At 38.2% G+C, this 11,987-nt stretch overlaps 1 protein-coding gene across 4 annotated transcripts in view; it reads right to left on the reverse strand.

Moving 5' to 3' along the window:
* Positions 1-11,987, reverse strand: part of PCDH9 (protocadherin 9) — a 784,060-nt gene that overhangs the window by 652,353 nt on the left and 119,720 nt on the right. The gene's annotated exons all lie outside the window — the stretch shown is intronic.

Consider the following 11,987-nt stretch of genomic DNA (forward strand, 5'->3'; position numbering starts at 1 on the left):
TTCTCGGAGAAAAGGTGGCGGAACTCAAACCTGGCCACGCCCTCATCAAACCCTAGGACCGCCCCTTTAGAGAACAGGAATGCAAGTAAAATTTGGGAGGGGCTATTTCCGGTGTGGGAGGGGCTATTTCCAGTGCGGCCGGCCCGGAAAAAGGTGCCGGAACGCGGTTCCGCCGCGTTCCGGCTGAAAAAAAGCCCTGAGGATGTCTAAGACCTCATGGAAATTGGTTTTATAAAGGTGTTTTGTGATCAGGTATGATACTGACCTCGTTCTTCCTTCACCTGTTCTTCAAAAGAGCAGATTTGTAAGGAAAAAATGTCCATTCCCTATAGAGTTCTATGAGTAGCTAACAGAAAGGTATGATGTGATGTTTCAGAGAGTCACTGAAAAACAACTGAGATTCATATAAATACTCAAAAAGAGAGATTATTGATGTTTGCATAAAAACAGGAATTGCATTTCAGTTTATATATGACCCAGGAGGCTTTGGCTAGTAAGAGAGCAAAATAAATTCAGCAAAGATAAGCCAAATGATCAGATGAAAAATGTAGAATTTGGGGAGTCATGCTGCTGACCTACTGAATGAAATTAATCTCCCCTTCCTCCTTTCCTCCTGGATGTGACATATTATGCAAGGCTGATGTGATGGTGAATTGAAAGGCATGCATTCAACTGTCCTTCAACCAAGATCTGGCCTAGCATTTGACCTCAAAACACAATAACAAAATAACAGAGTTGGAAGGGAACTTGGAGGCCTTCTAGTCCAACCCCCCGCTCAAGAAGGGGACCCTATACCATTTCAAACAAATGGTTGTCCAATCTCTTCTTAAAAACCTCCAGTGTTGCAGCACCCACAACATCTGAAGGCAAGTCATTCCACTGATTAATTGTTCTCATTGTCAGGAAATTTCTCCTTAGTTCTAGGTTGGTTCTCTCCTTGATTAGTTTCCATCCATTGTTTCTTGACTTGCCTTCAGGTGTTTTGGAGAATACATTGACCCTCTCTTTTTTTGTGGCAGCCCCTTAAATATTGGATCACTGCTATCATGTCATCCCAGTCCTTCTTTTCATTAAACTAGAAATACCCAAATCCTGCACCTGTTTTTCATACTGTTTCACCTTCAACCCCCTAATTTTCTTTCTTGCTCTTCTCTGCATTATTTCTAAAAAAAAAAGCCACACTAAAAATGGGGGGTACTTTTTATATGATACACAGCTAGCCATACCCTTTATGGGATTCGAACCTAGGCAGCCTGCATGCTAGGCAACTGTTTTAACCTCTAGGCTACCTGCTCTCCTCCCCTCTTTTGTCAGCTGAGCCAGCTGAGGAGAGCCATAATAAGCTTGAAATTGCTATTCTAGTCTCCCATCTAACTCTTTAACTCTTCATCAAAAAAAGAAATTCGAATTTGTATATATGTGTGTGTAAAACAGATGTGAAAAATGAGGTTACAAACAAATTTAGATGAATGAGATTTCAGTGGGATTTGGATTGTGATATAATAAGTTTTCCAGTTATTGGAATTGTTGCAAAACCTCCCCATCTATTTCTAAAGAAACAGTAACCAGCGGTATAACAAATGCTTTGATGTCAATTGCAGCAGTTCTTTTTTTTTATGTTATACTTAATTTTGGCTGAAGACTCAAATAATCTTAGGTCTCCAATACTGATAGCCTGAATTGCATTTAATGCTGACAGGCTTTATTTTTATTTTTTTCTATCTTTTTTATCTTCAGCAATTTAAGCTTTCTAAATAATGGACCATTCATAATTTTTAATCGTGCTACATAAATATTACTGCATTGAGCTCTCCTTTGAAATAATGCAATGTATTATGGTTTGTAAGATTACCAAAAAAAAAAAAGGGGGGGGGAGAAACAATCACAGTGAGAACTGGAGCAAAAAAATGCTTCAAATACAGCACTGGTATAAGAAATCCATTGCCAACTCAAACAGGTGGTGTTGGTAGGGGTGGATTCAACAATACAAAATGGCAAACACAGAAGAGACCTTGTCGTCACAATTAGTTCTTCTGAAACTGCGCCGCCACCACCATTTCTCAATCAAGCCAAAACTATATAAAAAAGTTTGAATGACAGTTCAAGCAGCATTCATAAGCAAGTTGCCTCATTCAAAGTCAATAAAGAGACTTAAAAGCCCATGCCAAAAAAGGTTATTGAAATGTGACTGACATCTCCAAAGAAGGGTTTCAAACAGGCTAGCATGACCCTATGCTGAAGTGGCACAAGGTTAATCACAGTTATTGTATTTGGAACCTCTACGACTTCCTTCAGATTGAATTTTGAAATCACTGTCACTCAGTGACTCTCTTCTTCTCCTTTCCAGTGTTTCTTGCCACCCTTGTGTTGTTTATTGTCAACTTGTCCTTGTGGCTGAAATTTGGAGGAAAACAATGCAGATCAACGTGTTGTGTCTATCTAGTCTAGTGTATCGGAGGGAAAAAATCCTTACTTAGCCCTGATATTCTAAGTTTAAGCATCTCTAATAAGTTTCTCTCGCAACCGAACATTTTCACGATGGCATACAATGTCAAGTAAAACTGTGTAGACACTAAAATTGGTGCTGTGCCAGCAAGGGCAGATGTAGCCTTCTCAAATCAGATGCTCCATTATCTATCATGAAAACTGTTTACAAAATATTTACTTCTCAGCTGTCTTATCAGGGTGTGACAACTCTTCCATTTGGTGGGAAATGATCACATCTGATGTTGGGTCAATTGGGGGGACGAGTTTGGGATTTAGTGGATGGAGAACTTTATTATTTGAAAGTAAATAAAATATGAGGAGGAAGGGGAGGAGGAAGAACAGTTAGTATAAAGTAAGAGAATTGAGCATGAGACATGTCAAGATGTTTGATTTTGGGAAAGTAAAATATCAAAGTAGGACATGGCAATCGCAATCATAACATATTTCCACCAGCAGGAAATGTTTCTTTCTTTCTTTCTTTCTTTCTTTCTTTCTTTCTTTCTTTCTTTCTTTCTTTCTTTCTTTCTTTCTTTCTTTCTTTCTTTCTTTCTTTCTTTCTTTCTTTCTTTCTTTCTTTCTATCATCTATCCAATCTATCTTCTCTCTATTATCTCTATCTCTCATCTATCTATCTATCTATCTATCTATCTATCTATCTATCTATCTATCTATCTATCTATCTATCTATCTATCTATCTATCCATCTATCTATTATCTCTATCTCTATATCTCATCTATCTATCCATCCATCCATCCATCCATCCATCCATCCATCCATCCATCTATCTATCTATCTATCTATCTATCTATCTATCTATCTATCTATCTATCTATCTATCTATCTATCTATCTATCATCTATCTATCACATTTTTGAATTGCCCATCTCTCTCTGAGAGAAAGAGAGACTCAAAAATGCAAGCTTGTATCTCCCATTCTTAAATATTTGACAAATGAGAAAAAAGTAGAAGCAAATAAAGTTCCATGGAAAATATCTCTGGATAGCCAGATATTTAATTTGAAATCATGTGATAAGTCTGACTGAATCAAAGGATTTTTTTGTATAGCATCACAAATAGCATTGTACCTAAAGCCTCTCAAAACTGCTACCGCCACTGCTTCAATTGAATAAAAGTTGGTCATTTCTGAATGCCTCTGAAGATTCTTAGTCATCAAGGTCCTGGATGTTCCAAAGGTGTGTTTTTTTTTTCAAAAGGCAACTGGACTTTGTTTTTCCCCTGAAGATGTTTCACTTCTCATCCAAGAAGCTTCTTCAGTTCTGAGTCAGAACTGTAAAAGCTTCTTGGATGAGAAGGGACATGTGTTCAAAGAAAAACAAAGTCCAGCTTGCCTTTTGAAAAAGCATCTTTGGGATGACTGGTCCTTTCTGCAGACGATGGAGTTGTTTGTGAGCATATTTTTAAAGACTTACTATTCCGTGCAGATTGGTGCAGTAAATCCAAATAATGTTGAGTCAGGAGTCAGTGGTATGCATTATTTTTTTTTTTAGAACTAGTTGTCTAGTATGGCTGGCACCAAGACTAAAGAAGTCAAGATAAGTTTCTAAGATGTAGTATTGTTGTGTAGGGACCTATCATGTTATAGAACTAATCACTGGAGTGATTTGCCATTAGTTTATGAAAAGTGATGGATAAGTATTGCTGATTTGCAAAATCAATATTGAGTAATGTACCTCCATTTTGCATTACGTGTCGATCTCTAGTTCGTAACCCAGATACTAAGAGGAGGTATACCACATTATTTGGCAATAGGATTTTCATATCCATTATGAAAATGAAAAACGGTTGGTGGAAAAAAGGCATCAAGTTTTCTTTTACTGTTTCCTCGAATTATTGATTATTTCTGTGCTTGGAAAGCTACTAGATAATTCAGACGCACAGCCTTGGCTCTTAATTAAATTGTATTCAATTAAAGACTTAATAACTACCCCCCAAAGACTAAACAAGTCCAGAAATACCTCAGTAACCTTTTAATGTGCCTGTTTTATTGCCTGAAAAATACTTCTAGCAAGAAATAATTTATGCAAAATGTGTCTAACAAGTTATTCTCCCTGGACTGGAACTAATCAGTGTTTTACATAGAAAATCACCATAATATTATCAACAACTTTAGTATAGTACAAAAAAAAAACCACCCAAAAAACAACACCCTACATTGATAAGCAAAGTTGCCTGTAAACTGTAAGCTATGTTTATAAGCTATCCTTCATAAGGAAAGTACAGTTTCTTCAAAATGTTGATTATATTCTGTTGTATATTTCCATCCCAGGCTGCCTAAATGAGGCAATCAAAATCTTGTCCTAGGGCCTGGAGGCTGAAAGTCCGGACAATAACACACAATTCTACCTCTCTTAGTACCAACAGATTCCCATCTTAGTTTTAAATGGAGTAGCACCAGACTCACTCCTCTCCTGAAAGATCAGATGGTATCCTAAAGGTACATTTGCCCAGATGGGGTGCCAGATGCACAATTTCCTGAACTGTGACTAGTATCTGTCATTCATGCCTTGAAGGGCCCTCTTGCTACATGGGGTTGTTCTATAAGTTCCAGCTGGTAGTAGTCAAGGCAGTTATAGGTGCACCTCTGTATGCCCATGTAACGCCTATATCAGTGGTGGCGAACCTATGGCATGGGTGCCAGAGGCGGCACTCAGAGCCCTCTTTGTGGGCATGTGCGCTGTCACCCCAGTCCTAGGCCTTCAGCTAGATTTTATAAAACCTTTTCAATTTAGGCCTCCGCCGCCATGTACAAAAAAAAAAAAAAAAAGGTTCAATCAGTCAATGTCAACTTCTCTTGGGAAAAAAAGATCTAGCAAAGTTGGAATTGATTGATTGAACTTTTTAGTCCCACCGCAGCCACGCCCACCCAATGGGCCACACTCAGCCAATGGGCCACACCCACCCGGCACCTGACGATGCATAACTGGGTTTTGGGTTGCAGTTTGGGCACTCAGTCTCTAAAAGGTTCGCCATCACTGGCCTATATTATGTGGCTTTCACTGGTAATCATTAGACTTCCAAGGTGCTCAAAGCACTTCATGGTGTGCTGATGATGGTATTATCCATTCAGCCATGTCCATTTCTTGGTGATTTTATAGGCCAGGCCTCTCCACATCTTCCAATCACTTCTTGGTGTAGGGACAAATTATCCAAGGGAGAGTTTTTCTCCCATCCTGATGTAAGTTCTAACAGAGTGGGCATGCTCTAGATCTCATCTACATATTTAGCAAGACTAACTCAAGGAAATGGTCCTTCTCTGTCATGGTTCCTGCTTTCTAAAATAGGACTCCCTTGTTATCCTTAAGAATTGAGTTGCCCTCACCTTGATATTCTTCAAAGGAGCCTTAAAAACACTGCCTCTTTCCCAAAAAGCTATGTTAGGAGTCAGTTCCAAGGGGGAATTTTTATCCTGCTGTTTGCTGCCTGCTATGTCTCGGTACTACACTGGATGTGTGTTGAATTGTATGCCACCCAAGTCCTTCTCCGTTGAGCAGCTAATAAATGTGGTTTCTAAATAAATAAATAAACCAGCAAATATTGAGTGAATAACTTTACACAGCCCTCGCTTCATGTCAGTTCAATAGAAAGCTGTCAGAAAGGGGGGGGGAAACCCTCCCTTCACACAGATAATTTATACTTTCATTTTGTATTGCTATTGTATTTTAGTTTCATTATAACAAGATTACGGTTTTCTAAAGATTAAACCGAACTTTATGCCTCACGTTCTTAATTATTATACCAAAGTTGAAAAACAAAAAAATAGGGAAAGAAAAGCATTTGAACAGCTAACAAAAGAAATGATTTGCCTTTAATATGTTTTTTCCCAAGTTAGATTCCAGCCCAGCAATTCCAGGGGTGCATGCTAACGTGTTACTTTTTTTTTTACCTGATGCTGCTTTACATCTGGAGAAGATTATACATTTAAAAAAGTATTGTAGGTTCAATTGCCTAACTTGGAGTTACAGATGTTCAGTACAACAGAACTCTAAACAGCTGCAAAAATCCAGATGAAATCCAGAGGGCAGCAATGTTTTGTGGTTTTCTATTTGTGTGGATTTTCGTTGGGGGGAGGGAAAAAAAAAGAAAGATCCTGCCTGTCTTTCTGACTGTCTAACTGTCTCTAGCCAGCCACGTGCATTCAGCAATGTCTCTACAATATTGGACCCACCCTTCCTCGTTTTATTACTCCTTTGCAATATCGCAGGCCTGAATTAGAAGGCAGATTCACAAAATCAATTATAACCCTGTATGATTACTTTCTTTAAATGATTGTCATTATAATCAACCTAGCATTATTGAGCAGGGTGTCACGACTAAGATTTATGCTGCAACTAAATTAGGTATGTCTTTTAATTTTATTTCCTTTGATATAATTGGTTCTACGGTGCTCAGGTGCTCTATTTCCGCATTTTCAGGGGGCAGTGATTTATTCATGAAAGTACCCAGCAGACGACATTAAACTAAAACGTTGTTAAAAATGCTCCCTTCATTTGAACAACTACAATGAAGCTAATGCAGTGCAGAGGACACTGAAAATGTAATAACAAGAGCTGTAAGCAAGGGAAGGTCATATTTTATCAGCAAGTTGCTGAGATAGCTAAGGGAAATGTTTATCATCAACATTTATTATGCTGCTTCCATTACTTCATGGACAGAGAAGTTAGGACGGTCACTGAAGTCAACACTAAAGCTTCAATTCTTGCAAACAGTGCTTCCTGTCCTTTAACAGAGACGTGGAACTATACATCCAATATTCTATCATTTGTATTGCCACAGATATTGTTTCAAGCTCAGTTCAGAAAACTGGTATTAAGCTGCAGACCCTGGACACACAAATCCAAATGGTGCAGATATTATAGCTTTTAAATTTCGATGGTCAAGATTGAGGTTCAAATGTCCAGTCAATTACTCTGCATTATCTAATATTGTCTCCCTCCGATGGGCACTCAAGCTAACCTACAACCCAGAAGTCTTTGCAAGGTTTAAAAGAAGGAAAAAAATACAATTCTGAACATCTTAGAGTAAGGTGGAAATGATGATGATGATGATGATGATGATAACAACCAAATGGAGATTTATTTCCTAATTGCCCACGTACTAATAATTTATTTTTTTAACAGAATAACAGAGTTAGAAGGGAACTTGGAGGTCTTCTAGTCCAATCCCCTGCTCAGGTAGAAAACCCTATACCAGGGTCTTCAAACTTGGCCCTTTTATGACTTGTGGACTTAAACTCCCAGAATTCCTCAAACAGGCACACTGGCTGAGGAATTCTGGGAGTTGAAGTCCACAAGTCATAAAAGGGCCAAGTTTGAAGACCCTTGCCCTATACCATTTCAGACAAATGGTTGTCCAGTCTGTTCTTAAAAACTTCCAGTGTTGATCTTTATCCAACAGAGGTCATTGACATTCAGTTTCTAACATCCCTCACCTCATACTAAAATCCAGGAAAAACTTCCTTAGATTGTCAGAAGACTCTAGAATAGAATAGAGTTGGAAGGGACCTTGGAGGTCTCCTAGTCCAGCTTCCTGCTCAAGCAGGAGAACCTATACCATCTCAGACAGGTGACTGTCTAGTCTCTTCTTAAAAGTCTCCAGTGATGGAGCACCCACCATTTCTGGAGGCAAAGCTGTTCCACTGGCTGATTGTCCTCACTGTCAGGAAGTTTCTCCTTAATTCCAGGTTGCTTCTCTCTTTGATCAGAAGAATTTGAAAGCAGAGTATGGAAAGCTACAAAGAACCAACACTGAATGGAACCAACAGGGACTTGGCACCTGGGTCTGGCAAAAGCTGAAAGTATGGAAATTGTTGGATAGACTGCACACAGTTATAACAAGATCCAGAGACACTCTGAACAAATGGGGTTATCCAGTTGCTTCTGGATTTTTTGTAGATAACACATAAATATGCCTGCCCCTTTATGCCATGATCAGTGTATACTTGAGGACCTCACGGCAGCATGACAGAATGCAATTAATGTTGCTAGTTTCTGGGCAAGATCTGTTTAATTTGTAGATATTTTAATCTTGTGTGTGTGTGTGTGTGGTGTAGTATGCCTTATTTCAATTGTGATGCGTTTGGCATGAATACATGAACAAATATCCTGATCTATATAACTTCATAGCACCATTCTTTATATGTTCAAAGGATCACCCACTGGATTCAGTGGAGTCTACTCCCAAATACACCTTAAAACTAATAAAGGAAACTATTTGTAGCTCAGGCTTGAAATGAGGGCTCTTTGGTGCTCTCTGAGCTTGGTTGTCTTCTTGCAGATGTTTCATTACCCAAATTAGGTATCCCCATCAGTGTTAGTGGACTGACTAACACTGATGATGTTGCCTAGTTTGGGTAATGAAACGTCTGCAAGAAGATAACCAAGCTCAGAGAGCACCAAGGAACTCCTCACACCTTAAAGCAATTGCAAACCATTACAAATTACATAGTCTCAAATTTCCATATTCAGGATTGTTCCACAGAACTTCTGCTGGAGAAGGTTGCTCCATAGGTTGACTTTTGATGTTTTGGATCCTTTCATTTGCCTTTGGATCTGTTGAGCTGATAGTTTTCTCCACTAAACTCATTTGGGATAGAGAAAATAGTCTCTCCTGACTCTCTTGTTCTCTCCCTTTCCAACCCAACTAAGCATATTTTAAAGCAGGGAAAGAGACCATCCCTCCCTCCCTCCCTCCCTCTCCCTCTCTCTCTCTCTCTCTCTCTCTCTCTCTCTCTCTCTCTCTCTCCTAACCTAATGCATGTGAAATGAGACTGTTCTTAGGATGCTAAAAAAGAGTAAAGTGTTAGGGAAATATACAGTAGATGATTGCTCAAGAGCCTCATGAAGGTTATAAACGCACTGACTCCTGATGTTATCTTCCTTTCCTCTTTTGAATGATTAAAAAAAATGGAGGGGAGAAAGAAACGACAGAGTCTGATTACTTCTTACTTGGTTTATGGTTTCACGAGCATGATGGGGATGATAAAGAATTTTAGTACTCATCAATTAAGGTAGTAAAAGCTGAAGAATTTTAATTAAGACAAAACACTTTAAGTACCTTAGCAGCTACCAATGAACTGTCATCCTTAATAAGAACAGACTCTCATAAGTTCTCATGCAAATGAGATTCAGGCACAGAGAAGTTGGTGCCTTGCCAACAACCTTCCAAATGACTTTGAGTGGGACTTGATGGACTTTTCTATCAACTAAATAAAAATTATCCTGCCTCCAACAGAGGCATAAATTCAGTGCATGTTGACCCTGAGTCTCAAGGCAATCAAAGGACCAGGGATATCACAATATGATGATGATGATCACAGCTCTGGGAGTCCTATTTTGACAAGGTACTTAGAATTTAGAATCTCCTCTGTGTGTACTGCTCACAGTGTGTTGTGTGTATTGTTCTTTATCTGTTTTTCACAAGGGAGAGCATCTTTGAAGCACCTACAATGAAGGGTGCATAATAACACTGCCTTATCTTTTCAATTTCTGCTCTCAAATACTTATCATTCAATGCAAGTAGCAAAAAATCCAGGTGAAGGCATAGGGTGAAAGAACATCAGCAAACGTGGGGGACAGAATCAATGGTCTGGAATTCACTGATGGATAAAACATACAGTCCCACTCTGAGAAATAGATTTATTTTCTAGAAAAAGAGTGTGATGCACCAAAATTGAAACCCTCTTTATTCAAATAGGATTATGAACAGGATCAACTTTCTTGGATGGGGTAAGGACTGATTTTCTATCTGGTCGTCTGAAATTTTTCTTATGTATGTATGGTATCTATGCTTTTGCCCACAACCAGATACAGTAAAGACAGTTCTCCTTACAAGGCCCATATTCAGATTCTCAAAATCACTATCACATTGGGAAAAGAGAAGCATAATATAATATAAACCAGTGGTCGTGAATAAATGAATCATTGTAACTGGAAATGCATTCAGCATCATTCCTCACAAAACTGTTCCTACTACCTAAACCAGTTGTGAAAAGAAAGCTAATTTTGTTGCATCACAGGAAGAGTTAGTTTTTTTAAAGATTCATCTACTTCCTAGGCAACAAATATCTAGCAAACATTTTTCCTTCCATGATATTGATTATGACTCTCTTAGGGTTTTTCAAGAGTCTTTTTGTAATTTTTCAGTTAAGTACTGACACAGCTTCAATGATCAGCAAGCATGAAAAGAAATATTTCTTTTTTTGTTTGCTTTCTCACATGTGTGACTATTAATATAAAACTAATATTAGATGTACAGAATATCAGTTTTTGGGGGGTTGCACACAATGCTGATTATATTAGGACTGTGTGGGGTAGAAGTCCTATTCCAAGCACACTGGAACATGCCATTGTTTGCAACTCTTTAAAGCAGCCACATCCTTTCCTGGGATCATGTGACTTTTGCAGACGGCACGGTTATGATGTTTAGCAAAGACATGGCTGCTTTAAAAGGTTTCAAGACATATTGCTTTATCCGTTCAATCCGTTCAATACTTTTAACGTTTCTGGAATGCCATTCAAAGAGTATGCACAGCCTTCATATTTACATATTTACAGTGTCAGAAAGTTCTACAATGAATTTCTCATGGAAAAACTATAACCAAAACAACAGGAGAAGAAACAAAAAAGAAATTCCACAGAAGAAATGTGGAGAATCAAAGCATTTTTTTAAAAAAAATTACTACTACTACTAGTGCATTTATTTAATGCCAAGGATGAAAAGGGAACACGCTGATCAGCAAAAGCTAAAAACATTTCTTCAATAATGAAAAAGAAAAAAAATAACATTGCAAGGGAAAATCACGCAGTCTCAAAATAAAACTGAGCCAAATTATCACCTATCAGGCCACTTAAGTAGGTGTTTCCTAACACGCTAGAGATCTGCTTGGAGGTCAGGTTATAAATAGATTATTTTGTATCTCACTCGATATGCACCAGATGTTACTAGTTTTGAGGCAAAATTATTTGTATGCCTCATAAGTAAAACAGAAACCTGTTCTGAATTAAAAAAAAATGTTACCCTCCTTTTTTTATATAAAAATAAATACTAAGGTGTAAAGACGAATGCTCAAATTCTATCATGTTTTGAAACGGAAATACAGACTTAACAGATACGAGGAAAAGCCATTTACATTTGGTCTGGAGATTTTAGAACAACAAAGATCCATTTCCCCCCCCCCCAAGTTTCTATTTCTGATTTTCTAAGGGAATTCTACTCAAATGGAAGTCCACATCCAAGCATCTTCAAAAAGGCATTAACTTTAGGCATGCCAACACATGACTCACTAAAATTTGGCCCATACCAGGAATTGTCTTTAAGCTGTATTTTCATAAGTTAATTGTAAGAGATTGATTTGATCTCTGCACAGCTGAGCACAGTATTCCAGTTCTGAATCCACTGGACCAGTGTATTCCATTAGAAAAGGATGAATACAGATAAAACTCAATACCTGGATCAATATTCACTTTCTATGGGTACCTGA

This window comes from Protobothrops mucrosquamatus, unplaced genomic scaffold (assembly GCF_001527695.2).
Source record: "Protobothrops mucrosquamatus isolate PMUCROS unplaced genomic scaffold, P.Mucros_1.0 scaffold22, whole genome shotgun sequence".
NCBI lineage: Eukaryota > Metazoa > Chordata > Lepidosauria > Squamata > Viperidae > Protobothrops > Protobothrops mucrosquamatus.